The following is a 19,044-nucleotide window of genomic DNA, read 5'->3' on the forward strand; positions in this document are numbered from 1 at the left end:
GGGAGGGAGGGAGGGAGGGAAGAAAGAAAGAGAAAGAGAGAGAAAGAAAGAAAGAGAAAGAAGGAAGGAGGGAGGGAGAGAGAGTGGAAGGAAGGAAGGAAAGGAAGGAGGGAGGGAGGGAAGGAAGGAGAGAGAAAGAAAAGAAAGAAAAAGGAAGGAAGGAAGAAAGAAAGAAAGAAAAAGAAAGAAAGAGAAAAAAGAATGCAAGCCATTTACTTATAGGCTGTTCCATAATTAGATTTGTCTTGTGTTTCACAATTAGGTTAAGCATTTCTAGCCAGAATACTACAAAAGTGATTATATGTTCTTCCCAGGGCATCCTCACCTTAGGCACACGATGTATATCTATACCTGCTCTTTGTTGATGGTGTTAGTTTTGATCACTTTCAGAGTGTTGTCTAGTGGACAGGAATTTGGGAATAATCCCAAACCAGATCTCTTTTGAAGATGTGGCCCAGAAGGAACAATCTTAACCTGGGAAAACTCTGGAATTGCAGGCCAATCTCCAGGCACAAAATGTCTGACATTCATCTCAAAAATATTGTCTGATGCATCTTTTGACCCTTACCCAGTCTGTTTCCAAAGCCAGAGTTTGATATCAATCTACTGTGTTTCCCTACCTGCAGGAGACAAATATAAGCTTTCCAAGTGGTGCCTTTGAAGTTCTTCTCACTAGATTAGCTCTGAGAGTCAAAGATTTCCTTCCCCATGACTAACACACACACGCACGCACGCACACATGCATGCACACATTCTTCTGTCCTGCACTGGGTATGTACAGCGTGGGACCCAACAGAACAGTAGCTCATTCCAAAACACTCACATCTCCAACAGCGCAACTGTTTTATATCCTTGGTCTGGGAGAAAGATTTTTAAGCATTGTATCCCTTGTGGTCAAATATTTCCTTTCAAAATTTGCATCTTGGTGTTATTGATGGTACTTCGATGCCTCCACTGAAACTCCCAACTTAACATCCCATTAAAATATTCTTCTGACCTATTTGAGGGTCACGGCTCTTAGAAGTATTTACACTACTTGCTGCTGAATCACTTATGGCTTGATATGACCCTAATGTCACAATTCTGTAAGGGCTTGGAAATGAAAAAGAGGAGAGATGTTGTAATTAGAAGTATTTTATGAAGAACTGATACAGCTGATACCATTTGGTTCAAAGAACCGTGATCAGTTAGAACTGAGAATCATCAAAATATTGAAGAAAAGAGAAAATGGCCCGTCTCTATAACAGAAAAGAATGGGGAGTTTTCAGATAAAAATGAGCCAGGTGCTGTGGCTCACACCTGTAATTCCAATTCTTTGGGAGGCCAAAGTATGTAGATTGCTTGAGCCCAGGAGACCAACCTGGGCAGCATGGCGAAACCCCATCTCCACAAAAAATACAAAAATTAGCCGGGCATGGTGGTGCACGCCTGTAGTCCCAGCTACTCAGGAGGCTGAGGCAGGAGAATGGCGTGAACCCTGGAGGCGGAGCTTGCAGTGAGTTGAGACCGGGCCCCTGCACTCCAGCCAGGGCGACAGAGCGAGACTCCGTCTCAAAAAAAAAAAAAACATACAAAAAATTAGCCGGGCGAGGTGGCGGGCGCCTGTTAGTCCCAGCTTACTCGGGAGGCTGAGGCAGGAGAATGGCGTGAACCCGGGAGGCGGAGCTTGCAATGAGCCAAAATCGCGCCGCTGCACTCCAGCCTGGGTGACAGAGCGAGACTCCATCTCTAAATAAATAAATAAATAAATAAATAAATAAATAAATAAATAAATAAATAAATAAATAAATAAATAAATAAATAAAAGAAAACCAAGCATCGGAGGTGTTGCTGTCTGTGCAATAAGACATGCCAGTGACTGAACCCACACCAGAGCTGTCTCCAGAGCCTCTGGGCCACCAGCTCTGTCATTTACAGATCAATCCCTTCCATCAACAGTAGTGAATTCTTTTGTTTTTGTTGCTTTTAAGATGAGTCTCGCTCTGTTGCCCAGGCTGGAGGGTAGTGGTGCCATCTCGGCTCACGGCAACCTACACCTCCCAGGTTAAAGTGATTAACCTGCCTCAGCCTCCGGAATAGCTGGTATTACAGGCACCCACCACCATCCCCAGCTATTTTTAGTAGAGATGGGGTTTCGCATGTTGGTCAGGCTGGTCTGGCACTCCTGGCCTCAAGTGATCTACCCGCCTCTGCCTCCCAAAGTGCTAGGATTACAAGCATGAGCCACTGAGCCAGGCCAAAATGCTTGATAATGATGAAATTTTTCTCTTTCAAGGAATTTGAATTTAAAAAAAAAAAAATGCTTAAGAGAAAGAAATGTTTTTAACAGACACATTTCAGACAGCAGGGAAAAGCAAATTTTGAGACAAACAGAATGGCTAAATTTCCAGCGTGGTGTTATAAAACCACCCACAATTGTCACATGAGAACTCTGCCTTCCACAAGCTGACAGCTTTTTATCTCTTCAAAGAAGGTAGCAGATAAAACCCACAGAGAAAACTGCCATCTAACACCAGAGAATGCTGTCGTGCTTGTGGTTCCTGATTTTTGGGAAAACATAATGCTTTAGTTGGGTGAAACCAGGGAGGATAAATCCAGGGAAAACTGCTGGAGTCCTTTTCCTCACCCCTGTGGTTCCCCCAAGTTTACCTTTGTTTTCTCTCATTTATGATCTAGTTTGAAATGCAGTAATGTGGGTCTACTTTAGTGCATTATTTCGGAGGTATACATCCTGATTACCCAACTAATTAGCATCAATTTGTTTAAAGCAAGAACTCTGTGCTGTACTTTGTTTCAGAGTGAACGCCTAGACGTGGAGGAAGCTGTTTTGTACCTGTTTTTTGTACCTATAGGCACAGTACTACAGTCTACAGCCCTGATTATATGTAAGAACTTGATATATAAAAAAGCATCAGAAATCAATGGGAAAGCATAAGATTATGCAAGAAATGATGTTATTTACTTATATGGAGGATACTAGTTTAGCAGTTTTAAGCTATCACATATCTTAAAAATAAATCCACGGTCAGGTGCAGTGATTCACGCCTGTAATCCCAGCACTTTGGGAGGCCAAGGTGGAAGGATCACTTGAGGTCCGGAGTTTGAGACCAGTCTGGACAACACAGCCAGACCCCATCTTTCAAAAAAAAATTTAATTTAAAAAACTACACCCATAGTCCCAGTTACTCAGAGGCTGAGACAGGAAGATCTGTTTAGCTCAGGAGTTTGAGGCTTCAGTGAGACACACAATGGTGCCACTGCACTCCAGCCTGGGTGACACAGTGAGACCTTGTCTCAAAAATAAATTAATTATTTAATTTTATATTTAATGACTTAATATATTCACCTGAATTTAAAATTCACCAAAATAAAGGGAATTGAATATTTCCCATCTTAAGAACAAGGTATATCTATGCTTAGAAATACATATGCATTAATATAAAAACATAGAGCAAATTATCAAGTAAGTTTAATTCTTACAGCTTTAAATTTTTATGTAAAAATTCTAACACCAGTAAGGGAAGGGGAAAGGCGAGTGAAGGGAACAAAAAGGTATAAAAATGTATTTACTACCGCTGAACTGCATACTTTAAATGCTAAAGATGGTAAATTATATATGTACATTTTACTTCTATTTTTAAAATGTAATAAAAAATTCAAATGAAAGTAAAACAACCAAGTGGGAATAGTTTGCAACAAATACTATAGGCAAAGGTTGGTTATAGGCAAAAAATGTATAATAGTGAGATACCATTTCTCATGCATTAGATTAGCAAAATAAGTTTTTAATTATTGTAACCAATGCTGCTAGTCAAACAACCAGTCTCATACTTTGTACAACCATTTTAATGGCAATGTGGACGTATGGAATATAACCTAAAGAAATAATCCTATGTATGAAAAGTGCTTTATTCACAATTATGTTTATCATAGTAATAAGAAGAAGAATGGAGAAGAAAATAAATATTGAACAGTAGCAAATTAGTGATTACACTGTAGCAGCTGACAGGGAATATAGTAAGCAATTCTTACTAAGAATATGTAATAATATATAAAATGATTTATATGATGACTTTATTTTTATTTATTTATTTATTTATTTATTTATTTATTTATTTATTTGAAACAGAGTTTTGCTCGTCACCCCAGCTGGAGTACCGTGGCGCGGTCTTGGATCACTGCAACCTCCGCCTCCTGGGCTCAAGTAATTCTCCTACCTCAGCCTCCCAAGTAGCTGGGATTACAGGCACCCACCACCATGCCCCGCTAATCTTTGTATTTTTAGTAGAGACAGACAGGGTTTCACCATGTTAGCCAGGCTGGTCTCGAGCTCCTGACTTCAGGTGATTCACCCACCTTGGCCTCCCAAAGTGCTGGGATTAAAGGTGTGAGCCATCATGCACTGCCTATATGATGACTTTAAAAGAAATAACACCACACATCTACAGCTGTCTGATCTTTGACAAACCTGACAAAAACAAGAAATGGGGAAAGGATTCCCTATTTAATAAATGGTGCTGGGAAAATTGGCTAGCCATAAGTAGAAAGCTGAAACTGGATCCTTTCCTAACTCCTTATATGAAAATTAATTCAAGATGGATTAGAGACTTAAATGTTAGACATAAAACCATAAAAACCCTAGACGAAAACCTAGGCAATACCATTTAGGGCATAGGCATGGGCGAGGACTTCATGTCTAAAACACCAAAAGCAACAGCAACAAAAGCCAAAATTGACAAATGGGATCTCATTAAACTAAAGAGCTTCTGCACAGCAAAAGAAACTATCATCAGAGTGAACAGGTAACCTACAGAATGGGAGAACATTTTTGCAATGTACTATCTGACAAAGGGCTAATATCCAGAACCTATAAAGAACTCAATCAAATTTACAAGAAAAAACAACCCCATCAGAAAGTGGGCAAAGGATATGAACAGACACTTCTCAAAAGAAGACATTCATACAGCCAACAGACACATGAAAAAAATGCTCATTATCACTCACCATCAGAGAAATGCAAATCAAAACCGCAATGAAATACCATCTCACACCAGTTAGAATGACAGTCATTAAAAAAATCAGGAAACAGGTGCTGGAGAGGATGTGGAGAAATAAGAACACTTTTACACTGTTGGTGGGACTGTAAACTAGTTCAACCATTGTGGAAAACAGTGTGGCGATTCCTCAAGGATCTAGAACTAGAAATACCATTTCACCCAGCCATCCCATTACTGGGGATATAGCCAAAGGGTTATAAGTCATGCTGCTATCAAGACACATGCACACGTATGTTTATTGTGGCACTATTCACAATAGCAAAGACTTGGAATCAGCCCAAATATCCATCAGTGACAGAGTGGATTAAGAAAATGTGGCACATATACACCATGGAATACTATGCAGCCATAAAAATGGATGAGATCGTGTCCTTTGTAAGGGACATGGATGCAGCTGGAAACCATCATTCTCAGCAAACTATCACAAGAACAGAAAACCGAATACCGCATGTTCTCACTCATAGGTGGGAATTGAACAGTGAGATCACTTGGACACAGGAAGGGGATCATCACACACCGGGTCCTATTGTGGCAATGGGTGGGGGAGGGATAGCATTAGGAGATATACCTAATGTAAATGACAAGTTAATGGGTGCAGCACACCAACATGGCAGATGTATACACATGTAACAAACCTGCACGTTGTGCACATGTACCCTAGAACTTAAAATATATATATGAAAAAAAAAAAAAAGGCCGGGCGCAGTGGCTCAAGCCTGTAATTCCAGCACTTTGGGAGGCCGAGACGGGCGGATCACGACGTCAGGAGATCGAGACCATCCTGGCTAACACGGTGAAACCCCGTCTCTACTAAAAAATACAAACAACTAGCCGGGTGAGGTGGCGGCGCCTGTAGTCCCAGCTGCCTGGGAGGCTGAGGCAGGAGAATGGCGTAAACCCGGGAGGCGGTGCTTGCAGTGAGGTGAGATCTGGCCACAGCACTCCAGCCTGGGTGACAGAGCGAGACTCCGTCTCAAAAAAAAAAAAAAAAAAAACCAAGACACAGACCCACCCATTAGCCTAGGCCTACACAGGGTCAGGATCATGAATACCATGGTCTTCCACCTCCACATCTTGTCCCGCTGGAAGGCCTCCAGGGACAGTAACACTCGTGGAGCTGTCATCTCCTGTGATGCCAATGCCTTCTTCTGGAATACCTCCTGAAAGACCTGGCTGAGGCTGCTTTACAGTTAACTATTTTTGAATACGTAGGAGTACATTTTAAACTAGCCATAAAAATATATAATACAGTAAACACATAACCAGTAACAGTCATTTGTTATCATTAAGTATTATGTGTGACACATAATTGAATGTGCTATGCTTTTACATGACTGGCAGCACAGTAAGTTTGTTTACACCAGCGTCACCACAAACACTTGAGTAATGAATGCATTGTGACTGCTATAACATCACTAGACTATGGAAAATGTCCAGCTCCATTATTATCTTATGGGACCACTGTCGTATAAGCAGTCCCTTGTTGACTAAAACATCATTATTGATGCTCGACTGTATACAGAGATAGAGAACAGTGAGGTGCAGGAGAGGGGAGAAATAGGGAGATACAGGTCAAAGGATACAATAGCAGATATGTAAAGTGAGCAAGTCTAGACATCTACAGATGTGCAACATGATAATTATAGCTGATAAAACTGTATTAGAGATTTTGTTAAATAAATTTAACAAAAAAGCTTATAAAAGTAACTACATGTAGTGATTGCTATGTTAATCTACTTCACTATAGTAACTATTTTATTATTTCTGTAGTTCCCATAACATAATGTTGTAAACCTCAAATATACAAAATAAAATTTATTTGTTTAAAAAAAACAAAAAATAAATAAATAAAAGCAAGATAGAATCACTAGGGAAAATCAATAATCAACAAAAAAGACTATTACAATAAAACTATGGTAATTTTTTCTCCTTTCCTAATGTTTTAGAGAGGATCTATTTTTTAAAGAAAAATATAAACTGTTCCACAATAAATGACATTTGCTTTTAAGAAAAAAAATTCCCCCCATAATTATAAGGAAGGCTTTTTCCAGCAAAATCTGATCATGGCACAGTAGAGTGAGGGCAGAGCAGTAAAAGATGGAATCATCAGTTTCCGCTGTGCAGAAGACATGAAGGGAAATTCCTTCTTGGTGTTTTAATTGATCTTTTCCTATTGGTGCATATTTTTAAGAAAATGATCATCATGTTCTTTGTAGTGAAATCATAGGGACAGCACATACAGCTTCGTGGTGTTTCAGTAATTCATTTTTCATGGGCCAGTATCTCCTGGCGTATGAGGAAAAGAAGTACATGTGGAAATTCAAGAAGCCAGTAGAATTTGAATCCACCCTTCTTGGCAGAAATAGATTTCTGAAGACTGGAATGTCGTTCTCCATGACAACCTTATCAGCGTCTGGTGTCTGCTTATTTCTGAGTACCGTGTTCCAGGAAAGTGTTGCAACTAAACTTGTTACCATTTTTGCGGTAGCTATGAGCTCCCGGCTAAGCACAGATCTGGCCTCGCTCACCATTACAATCTCTGCTTATCAAACTGGAGCAGGCTTTGTATTGAATAAAGCTGGCAATAAATGACACAGAGACACTGACAGAGAGGTAAGATGCTAAACTCTTTTCAATAGGAGCTTTTCAGAGATAGTCAAATATATGGATCTAAACTTAGCTCCCCGAACTCTTCCAAATCAGCTTCCATCTACTCTGAAGAATGTTCTAAGACAGGTGTGAATCTAATCCAGTATTTTTCCATTGAAATAGGTTTACACTAGAGAAAACTCAAAATTTTTTTTCAAATAGTATGAATAGACCCATCACAGCTGCTTCACACGGACTTTCATTTCCCTGAAATGATAGACACCTGCTCCATACGTCACTTCCTACCCATATTTGTATGTAAACTGAGATAACAGGACACCAGGTTTTGAATATGTGCTCACTTCCTTGAGACTGTTTAAGCATCTGTATTGTGGAATTTCTGAAAGAATGTATAAATGGCAATGTGTGGAACTAAAGGGTAGGCAGGTAGATTAAGCAAACTGGCCAGCAGTAACTGTTTTGTTTGCTTCCGAAAAGCATGCTATTTTACCCACAGGCCACAATTTCTCCATTCCCCGTTGTCCGGGATAAAAACAAATTATGGAAAGTTGTTCCATAATTGCCTGCATCTCTGATACTAAGGATTCTTAATATTTGTCATTCCTCTAACACACAGGCATACACACATCCATATAAAGTTATATTATATTGTTTTTCAGCAACTATATTAAAAATATAAATTAAATATTTATATTTAATTATAGTTATTATATATTATATATTTAAAATATAAATATATTATATATTTAATTATATTTATTTAAAATATAAATTAAATATTTATATAAATATAAATATAAAAATATATAGATATAAAATATTTACTTTCACTCTTAAAGTTTAAAATTATCATCTGGTTGTTAGTCATTAGTATTTTCTTCTAACTTGACGTTTATCTAACTTTTTTTTTCCTTACAGATTTTCTTCTTGTCAGCCTATTCTTCGACCAAAGATGAGTATTTTGGGAGAGAGATCTCTTTCTCTCTACTCTCACCCTGCTAAGACACATCCTGTCAATCCGAACAGCATCAGTCATCAGGCACCATTCATGATTTTGGTTTGTTTTTTGCTTTTAAAGACAAGGTCTCACTCTGTTGCCCAGACTGGAATGTAGTGGCCCAATCGCAGTTCACTGCAGGGTTGAATTACTGTGCTCAGGCGATCTTGTTCCTCAGCCCCCTGAGTATCTGGGACTACAGGTGCACACCACTATTCCCAGCCATCATGGTTGTTTCTATTAGGTTGGTACAAAAGTTACTTTTAATAGCAAAACTGCAACAACTTTAGCACTAACCTAATAATATAGCTTTTGTGTAAGTCAATGTTGCATTAGATGCTTTTACCTTGCCCCGCCCCCCCCCCCCCTTTTTTTTTTTAAGGCAGGGTCTCCCTCTGTTGCCTGGGCTGGTGTGATCAAGGCTCACTGCAGTCTCAAACTCCTGGGCTCAAGCAATTTTCCCACCTCAGCTTCCTGAATAGCTAGGCACACAAGCATAACGCCACCACGCCTGACTAACTTGTTTTATTTTTTTTGTAGAGACAGGGTCTGGCCATGTTGCCCAGGCTGGTCTCGAGCTCCCAGGCTTGAGCAGTCCTCCCACCTGAGCCTCCCAAAGTGCTGGGATTATAGGTGTAAGCCACCACATCCAGCCTCCACTTCTTAATATTCACCTGTTTCTTCCCCCACACTAACAAAAATATCAGTTTTCATTTTTCTCTAAACTAGTGTACACCATGACTGGGTCAACTTGTAGCCAATCAGGTACAGGATTTGGGGGGAAAAAGGCGATGTTGTCAACTGACAGCCTTCTATTTATAAAGCAAGCAGATATGAACATGTTAATGCTTTAAAACGTAACTGGTCTGTGGTGGCTCGCACCCGTAATCCCAAGCCTTGGGCAATATAGTGAGACCTTGTCTTTACAAAAAATGAACAGAATTAGCTTGGCATAGTGTAGTGCACCTGTAGTCCCAGCTACTCAGGAGATCGCACCACTGCACTCCAGCCTGAGGGATACAGCAAAACCCTGTCTCAAAAATAAATTAAACAAATAGTAACTGTTTATTGAAAGTTAATGGGATATACTGGCAGTCATTTTACTCATGCAGCAAATATTTATTGAGCACCTACTATGTGGCAAGCATTATGTTAAGTGGTAGTTATACAAGATCCAGCAAGGAGTTGGACCTAACTATCCCTTATAAAACATCAGGCCATTTTTGTAAGCCATGTAAAATGGTCTTAGGGAAAAAGGAAAAAGTAATATTAATTTTTAATGAATTACACAGTCCAGTTACATCTTGTTTGAAGATTGACATCTAAAATCAGAATTAAAGTAAAAACTGAATTAACTAAAGAACAAAACTTTTTTTTTTTCAGAGAGAGAGAGTCTCACTTTTCATACAGGCTAGCATGCAGTGGTACCATCACGGCTCACTGCAGCCTCAACATCCCTGGCTCAAGTGATCTTCCCACCACAGCCTACCAAGTAGCTGGGACCACAAGTGTGCACCACCAGGCCTGGTTATTGTTTTATATATTTTGTAGAGATGGAGTCTCATTATGCTGCCCAGGCTGAAAAAATTAGCTTTTAAGCATTAGAATCTCATCAAGAATCGTCAGATACTCACACTCCCAAAGGCATGGTGCCTACTGAGACAAAGTAGCAAATGAACAACTCCCTTCTCACATTCTTTCCAGGAACTAACCCTAGTGAGAAGCAGGCAAAGTCTCCTCCACTACTAAAATGGTTATTTTCCTCTTTATTTTCTAAACAAAAGGTTGAGCCAAATTAAACAGGACTATGCTTCAACTTCACATAACAAAAATTAAGCCCCTGAATTTCTTGTGCTGCCACATTCCAATAACAGGGAGATATGGTCATATATGTTGTTAAAAAGCACATGGTGGGGTGGGGGAAATAAGAGTTTAGAAAACCAATAATCTGAGGGGAAAAAAAGAATCAAACCATACTTGGTCATTCATAAACAATAAGTATAATGACACATGTCCTCCAAGTCATACATGCCAAAAAAACCTTCAAAACATAATATTTTAAGATAATTATCAATTATAGAGACTATTAATTATAGAAAAGGTAGGTGAGTTGTTTGTATTACAATAGAATAATGTTAAATATTTTCAATCACAAAATATATTAACAGCTTGGGCAACACAGCAAGACCCTGTCTCTACAAAAAAATTTTTTTAATTAGACAGGCATGGTGGCATGTGCCTGTAGTCCCAGCTACTCAGAGGGTAGGAGCAGAAGGATTGCTTGAGCCCAGGTGTTTGAGGCTGCAGTGAGCTATGATGGGACCAGGCACCACTGCACTCCAGACTGGGTGTTGACAGAGCAAGATCCTGTCTCCAAAATATACAGATAGAGATAGAGATAGAGATAGAGATACAGAGATAGAGGTAGAGATAGAGATAGAGATAGAGATAGAGATAGAGATAGAGATAGAGATTATATATGTATGTATATATAAGCTCAACAAAATAGCTAAGCAATAAGGTTCAGCATTTCTGTGAACAGTATTTTCTACTTATAAAAGCCAAATTTTTTTATTATCTGTTTTCATTATTTATCCCAAATTGAAATAGATGCATAGTGTTTGCTTTGTGTGTGTGAACATCTTACAATCAAACATTATTTTGGAAGTGTATCTTTAATATAAGTATAATGACACTTGCAAATGAGTTTTAGGACTTCTAAAGAAGGCAAAATTATGAATTTCTAAAAAGTTTTACAGACTTAGAATTTGCATATTAATTTTAATCAAATACATGGTATATTTTGGGTTCATGTCATATTTGCAAACATTGCAGTTGAGGGTACACAGTTGGTCTTATGCCTTTTTAAAGTTAGTATGTAGTAATGTGGATAATAAAGAATTGTTTGCAAAGCCAAAACAAAGCAGAAAATTGTACTAATTATCAAATCAGCATATACCACTTATCATCAACTACCTATTGTTCATTGGCAATTTTCAACTCACCTGGATTCATCGAAGCCCAGCAAGGAAAAAACCCTCCATATCACAATCCCTTCTCAATAACATGGTCTATGTATAAAGACACAGACTTGTGTAAATATTAATATGAAATATAAATTCTAATAACGAAATTATCTTAGCCTAACCTAATAAGGACTGCTTAGAACAACTTTGCCATTTATCACATATTTTAATAATTTTTAGAATTTTCAGAATTACTGTTATACTTAGTTGAATTATACTCAAATAGGTACAGTGAAGAAAGGGGGGAAATGCTGGCATTATAGGTCCAAAAATAAGAAGGATAAGAGTAAATGCAAGCAAGACTGTGAGGTATATACTTAAATTACTAGAATTTGTTTCTTTGGTGACTTTTCTGGGCAAACAAAAATAAATAGTATTTTCTCAATTATTATCAATCTCCTAATTTTAAACACCCTAAGAGCTTCCAGCTGTGTACTTAGCTTGTCCATCATTGGATTTTTTATCTTCATTCTGAGTTAATAGGGAATTTCTCAAATTGGACTTCATTAGCAGAAAATGTGACTGTTCTCTATGTGGGACAATGCTGAAGTTTATATTGTTAAATTCCATGTAATCTGGAGAAAATTACCATATAAATTTGCAACAAATTCTGTAAAGATCAAATCTCTATTCCTGGAAGATACTCTATAATGTCACCGTTAACTTTAAAGTGAAAATTCTTTTATCTCACTATAACACTTGACTATTCCAGGAATAAGGAACAGGAAATTCCTTCTTCATCAGTTTGTTCAACATACTGTATACTCCAAGATGTATTATAGGAGTAGGGGGTGTGCCTGAGAGAAGTGAAAGGAATCAATGATCATGAACTTTATATTACTCAATCCTAGTATGAGAAATGAGTGAATCAACAAAATTATCTTTAATGTCCCTAAAATAGCAATAATAAGGTGACTATTTCTATAGATAACCTTCAGTTAATATTTTTAAATTACTTAAGATTTTGTAGGTAAGTGGAAACACTTAGTCTTGTGGATGTTTCTGTTGGTGTTTACTAACAGTGCAAAGCAAGGTGGAGAACTGAAGCAGTTCTCTGGATGATTCATACCCTATGAAATAGCCAACTTCTTGAGTTTAAGCTTAGGTATGTGCTTTTCTTTCTGTTTTGTTGTTTTGTTTGAACTCAATTTTCCATCGATTTTGCAAACAGGACACTCCCAGACTTGGTAACATCTCCACACCTAGATGAATATCATCTTTTTCCCAGTGTGGAAATGAAAAAACTAAGGACCAAATAAATTGGGTGACTCATCCATAAATCAGAAATTAAATCGTAACCTTCTTTTTCGAATCTGGCTTTTCATTGTTAATCCTAATTGTAGTAACTATGCCTAATTTTAAAATAATATACAAATAAATCATGCTTTAATAGAAAAATAGAAAATAAAGGTTAATTAGAGGGGAAAAAACACCCATTTATCCTTCCAGAGATAAGTGCTCTAATCCTCATGGTGTACTCTTTTAGCATTTATCATTATTATTATTATTTGAGATGGAGTCTCACTCTGTAGCCCAGGTTGGAGTGCAGTGGTGTGATCTTGGCTCACTGGAACCTTCGTCTCCCGGGTTCAAGTGATTCTCCTGCATCAGCCTCCTGAGTAGCTTGGACAATAGGTGCATGCCACCACACTTGGCTAACTTTTGTATTTTTAGTAGAGACGGGGTTTCACTATGTTGGCCACGCTGGTCTTGAACTCCTGACCTCAAGTAGTCCACCTGCCTCAGCCTCTCAAAGTGCTGGATTTACAGGCATGAGCCACTGCGCCTGGCCCCTTTTAGTATTTGTTATTTATGTATATTTATACAGATAACATATTCTTTTACAAAAATGAGACAATCCTAGATTTCCATTATGAATACATTTTATGTGCTTTGTTTTTCAAATGCTTACTTCAATTATAAAGAATTTAAAGACAGTTCAATCTATATTAATACTTTACAATTAATTTTAGAAATTTAGTTATTATTAGCAATTAAAATTTATTGAGATGACCACATATTTGAAATTGTTGCCATCACTATCAGCAAATACCTTTATGAAAGTATTTTTTGCTCTGATTTTTAAATGTGTAACAGGTATCATATTCATTTTGCAAATATTAAATGGACCCATTTTATACCTCTCAACTCCTTAAATCAGGTTTCTACCTCAGATATCAAGCCCTGCAGATTTATTGTACTGTGGCTAGAATGGACTTTTGGGGGCTTCTTGATCAAGACAATAAGCTAGAAATCCAGGCTGGTGGCAAAATAATTTATTAAATCCTTTGTCTCCCACTTAGCAAAGACCATCTGCTACAGGGTAGGGAAGGTGCCTTTGGTGCCATTAATGCACTCAGCTCTGCGGCTACAATGAAAAGTAGGAAAATGTGATACGGGAGAAATGGAGACATGCTGCATTTGATAGAGTCTAAGAGAGCATTGATTACAAGGTGCACCACTGTACCACCAACAAAGAAAAACATTCTGCCAATTAAACTAGGACATGACAGGAATTCTAAGACCCCATTTCAAAGATGTGAAAATATGGAGGGGGTTGGAGAGTACATCTTAGAATGCATGAAATAGAGTAAAAGAAAGGACAAAAGAGGAAGCAAGAAGGCCAGGTGCGATGCTCTGATCTGCTCACTCGAGGGCTTTAAAGCTCAGCTGAAGCCCTCGCTGGGGGCAGGGGTCTTGTCCTGCTTCCAGTAGGGTTTGGAGGGGAGGCTGCCTCTTGGGCACTCCTCACACTAGTGCGGACAAGTGGGGCGCCATGTCAGAGAAAAAGCAGTGACTCAGTGTAATGGGGCAGAAAGGGAGTTTATTAAAGCCAGGTCCCCAAGTTTACCTCTACTCCTATATGGTTCAGATAGGAGCCAAAGTGCTGGTCCCGAGAGTGAGAATGTGAAGGCACATTAACTGAGACCCAGTGGGGTTGCTGCAGGGCCACTGCAGCAAATCCCTCCCAACTCTGTGGCAAAGGGTGAGATGATCCCATCATCCACTGGGCCAGGGGCCAGATAGAGAACAGGGCAGAAACTCAGAAGGGACCACAGTGAGGAAGGTACTGCCAAGTCAGTCAAGGAGAACCACTGGGTTCCATCAAACTGAGAAAGTGGCCCAGCCATGAGTTAAACCTCTGGTGGACCTCGGCCAGGAGCGCCAACAGAATGGGCAGCAACCTGGCAGACAGGAGACATTGCCCCCCAGAGAGGCCAGAGCACAGAACGAGGACATCAAACGGACCTTGGAACCCCAGCCCCTCACAGCCACAAGGTCACAAACCACATACTACCAGGTGAAATCTGGAAGATGAAACATTTTCTTCGAAAGAGAGTAGATATTTACCTCAAGAGATTGCGTTTTTGTCACTAAATCAAATTTTAAAGAAGGGACTGAAGAAGGGTTAAAGAAGGTTTCCTGGCCATCCAGCAGGTGGAGCCATGCGTTGATCAGATCAGCAGTAGACAATGAAGTTTTAGACAAATGAAGGAACTACATTTCCTCTGCTCTTCTGACTTGCAGAGCCAGGAAATATGTAACCCAACATAAAAGTACAACTTTTCTTCTAACTAGTCAATGTATGATATTTGATTATGTCAAGCCGCTGTTTCTAACCACATGCAGATAAATAAATAAAAAATACTCTCCAGGAACTTTCCTTGATCTCTCCAACCAGAAGCAACCCCTTCCTCTTCTGAATGTTCCTAGCACATAGGCTCTCAAAATGTGGTTCCTGGACCATCATCATAGCATCGCCTGGGAATATGTTAGAAATGCAAATTATCGGATCCTATCCCAGAACTACTGTAGCAGAAACTCTGAGGAGTGAGGCCCAGTAATCCATATTTTAACAAATCATTTAACAAGTACTCTGAGTGGACTTTGTGCTATTCTATGAGATCTATTGCATTCTGGATTTTTTTTTTTTTTTTTTTTTTTAGTTTTATTGTCCTGAGGCTCCCAGGTTTGAATATTTGATGTCATCAGACTATAAATATACATGATTCATCCTTGCCGCAGTCACCTATCGACCCCTGAATCATCCTTCTCAATTCCTTGCAGATTTAGCTCCTAGCTAACTGTTACTCTTGCCAACAGTTCTCTGGTCATAACTCACAATACCTTCAATATCTATATAAATGACCTATCTTCTACCCTGGTTTCTCGCTTAATCCCAATTCCTCCTCTCTGCTTTAGTCCGTCACTCTATAGTTACAACTCATAATATATATCTCTTTCTCTCTCTCTCTTTCTTTCCCTTCCTTCCTTCCCTCCCTCCCTCCCTCCTTCCTTCCTTCCTTTCCCTTCCTTCCTTCCATCCTTCCTTCCTTCCTTTCTTCCTTCCTTCCTTCCTTTCTTCCTTCCTTCCTTCCATCCTTCCTTCCATCCTTCCTTCCTTCCATCCTTCCTTCCTTCCTTTCCCTTTCTTCCTTCCTTCCATCCTTCCTTCCTTCCTTTCCCTTTCTTCCTTCCTTCCTTCCTTTCTTCCTTCCTTCCTTCCTTTCCCTTCCTTCCTTCTCCTTCCTTCCTTTCTTCCTTCCTTCCTTCTTTCCTTTCTTTTTGTGAGACAGGGGCTCACTCTCTCATCCAGGCTAGAGTACAGTGGCACTATCTCAGCTCACTGCAGCCTCCTCTTTCTTAGTATAGGTGATCCTCCCACCTCAGACTCCCAAGTAACTGGGACCACAGGTGCACTCCATCATGCCCGGCTAATTTTTTTTAAATTTTTTGTAGAGACGAGGTGTCCATGCATTGCCCAGGTGGTCTTGAGTTCCCAGGTTCAAGCAATCTGCCCACCTCAGCTTCCCAAAGTGCCGGAATTACAGGCATGAGCCATCACGCCTGGCCCAAAATCATTTTCAAGCAGCTTACTCCCTTACTAGCATCTACATCCTGTCTTTCTACTTGCACGCCCTAAATACCCTAACTCCAACAGCTTTCAACCCCGTAATCCCATTGATCCACCACTGCTACGTGGTAACCTGCCTCTCACATGCCCTATTTTCCCTTCTAACTCAGTTGGATTACAGTTAATTATTATAATCATTTCCATACACTACCTTCAACTCTCTTTGTCCTTTCCTTCTTTGTATTATTCACCTGATAAACTCCAACCCTGGTTAAGTCCAGTGTTCGGCCTACTGTATTCCTGCACCCCCGATTCATATGACTAAAGAAAAATGTAAAACGACACTGGCCAGTCTCATTCTGAATTCATAACTACTGAACCTCAAGTGAGTGTGGGAGTCATAATACATTATCTTAATCCATTCTTTCTCTTAGATGACTACTTCATACCTTCTCCCTCGCCTCCTCAAATGCCAACACCTTCTCCCCAGTCCTTACTCTCAACCTGCTGTTAGTCTTGCTTCCTGTTTTAAGGAAAAAATAGAAGCAATCAAAATGGAATTTCCACAAGCACCTGCCAATGCATCTGTGCCATTTTCTATGCCTCTCATCCTGCTGTTATGAACTCACCCCCACCCCAGCTAATCCCCTTACAGAAAATCTCTCACAAAGAACTGTATATATTTACTGTCTCTAGTTTTTCCCTGCCCATTTTCTTTTAAACACCGTGGCTCTGCCCCATGAATCCACTGGAACTGCTCTTGTCAAGGTCACCTGTGACCGTCATGATGCTAAAGAATGATCAGTTATTTGTGTGTCTTCATCCTAGTTGACCTACTGCCAGCATTTTGTACAGCCGATGGCTCTCTCCTCTTTGATACATTTTCTTGGCTTCCAAGGACACCACACTTTCCTGGTTTTCCTTGTACTACACTAATTCTCAGTCTCTTTTGCTGGTTCTTTTTTTATATTTTCAACATTTAAACAATAGAGTGCCCCAGGCCTCAGACATTGGACCTCTCTCTTCTCAGTCTACCTTCACTCACAAATTTTCCACTCCAACTTGAACCCCAAAGTCTATATCCAACTGCCTAGACATCTGTACTTGTTTATCTAATGGACACCTTGCAGGCTCAACAACATATGATACAAGATTGCTTTGTCTGCTGTGTGAAGAAGGGACCCCAAAAGAGTAAGAATTAATGTAGGTGCACAAGTGAGAAGGCTAATGTAGTACTCTAGGCAAGAAATAGTATTGATATGAATGCCCATGGTGGTGATAGAAAAAGAAAGAAGTTGACTTGCTTAAAATTAGGTGGAATCAAAAGATTTAATGATGGATTGGATGGAGGTGGAAAGGAAGAGAAAGAACCAAAGATGGCTTCCAGCATATCGGTTGGACAATGGGGAAAATGATAGGGCTACTAAATGAGGTGTGAAAAACAGGAGGGAAATAGGTTTGGCTCTCTTGGAAGAGTTGGAAGATAAAAGTCCAGTTTTTGAATGACTGAAGTTCCAGATGCTTGACACATCCAATTGGTAATGTTTGTAAATTAACTGGAATATATAAAATTGAAACTCACTAGATATGATGAGATTAAAAATATAAAACTGTATCAAACACTACTGATCAATAAATTAAGATAAGAACTGAAAACTGTCCTTTGAATTAGGCAATTTGGAAGTCACTAATGAGCTTGCCAAGAACAGTTTTGGTGAAGTCCTTGGAAATGGAAGAGGATCCAGAGAGCAAATGATGGGACTGACCCTTCAAGAAAGAGGGACACTTCTTTCATTGACATAGAAGGAGCAGGAAGATGATAGGTGCAGAAATGGGAATGTTTACAGGATTGCTGTGGGAAAAATGGGAAAGCTCAGTCTAATGCCTTTTTTTCTCCATGAACTAGGACAAAGCAAAGGGAACAGTAAGAGAAAGTGGTAGGGTTAAGAGAGAGAGGGAAATGTGCAAAATAACCAAAAAGGGTGAGAGGAAAATTTTTATTTGTAAAATAGAAAGTGAATAGATTGACAATTTCCTCGGAAAGTAACACTTGCTATGAGAGGGTGTTAAGATGTTTCTGGAGTAATCACGTTCATATTTCTGCATTCAAAATAAAAGAATTCACACAAAGTTTAGGCATGAAGGACATTACAGACTGTGTAAATAAAATTAATGTGAACTTTTATCTTGAAATCATAAGACTTCAGATTTATTGCCCTGAAACAAATAGCTACCTATTGCCTCTGATAAAAACAATAAGGAAAAAAAATTAATCAGCAGGAATTCTGTTAATTTGTCACTTAAGCAAAACCATTTCCTTTCTTTGAAATCCATCTGGAAATGTTCACAGGGCAAGGAGTTTGCTGCAAACTTAAGGTACAAACACTCATTAAAGGACAAACAGAGGAAGTTATTCCATCGTAAAACTGTCAGTCATCAAAACAGCCCATTCAGCCCATTACAAAGGTCTTATCTGCTGCCTGACTCTGCTGCTCTGGT

Source organism: Piliocolobus tephrosceles, chromosome 10 (genome assembly GCF_002776525.5).
Source record: "Piliocolobus tephrosceles isolate RC106 chromosome 10, ASM277652v3, whole genome shotgun sequence".
Classification (NCBI taxonomy): Eukaryota; Metazoa; Chordata; class Mammalia; order Primates; family Cercopithecidae; genus Piliocolobus; species Piliocolobus tephrosceles.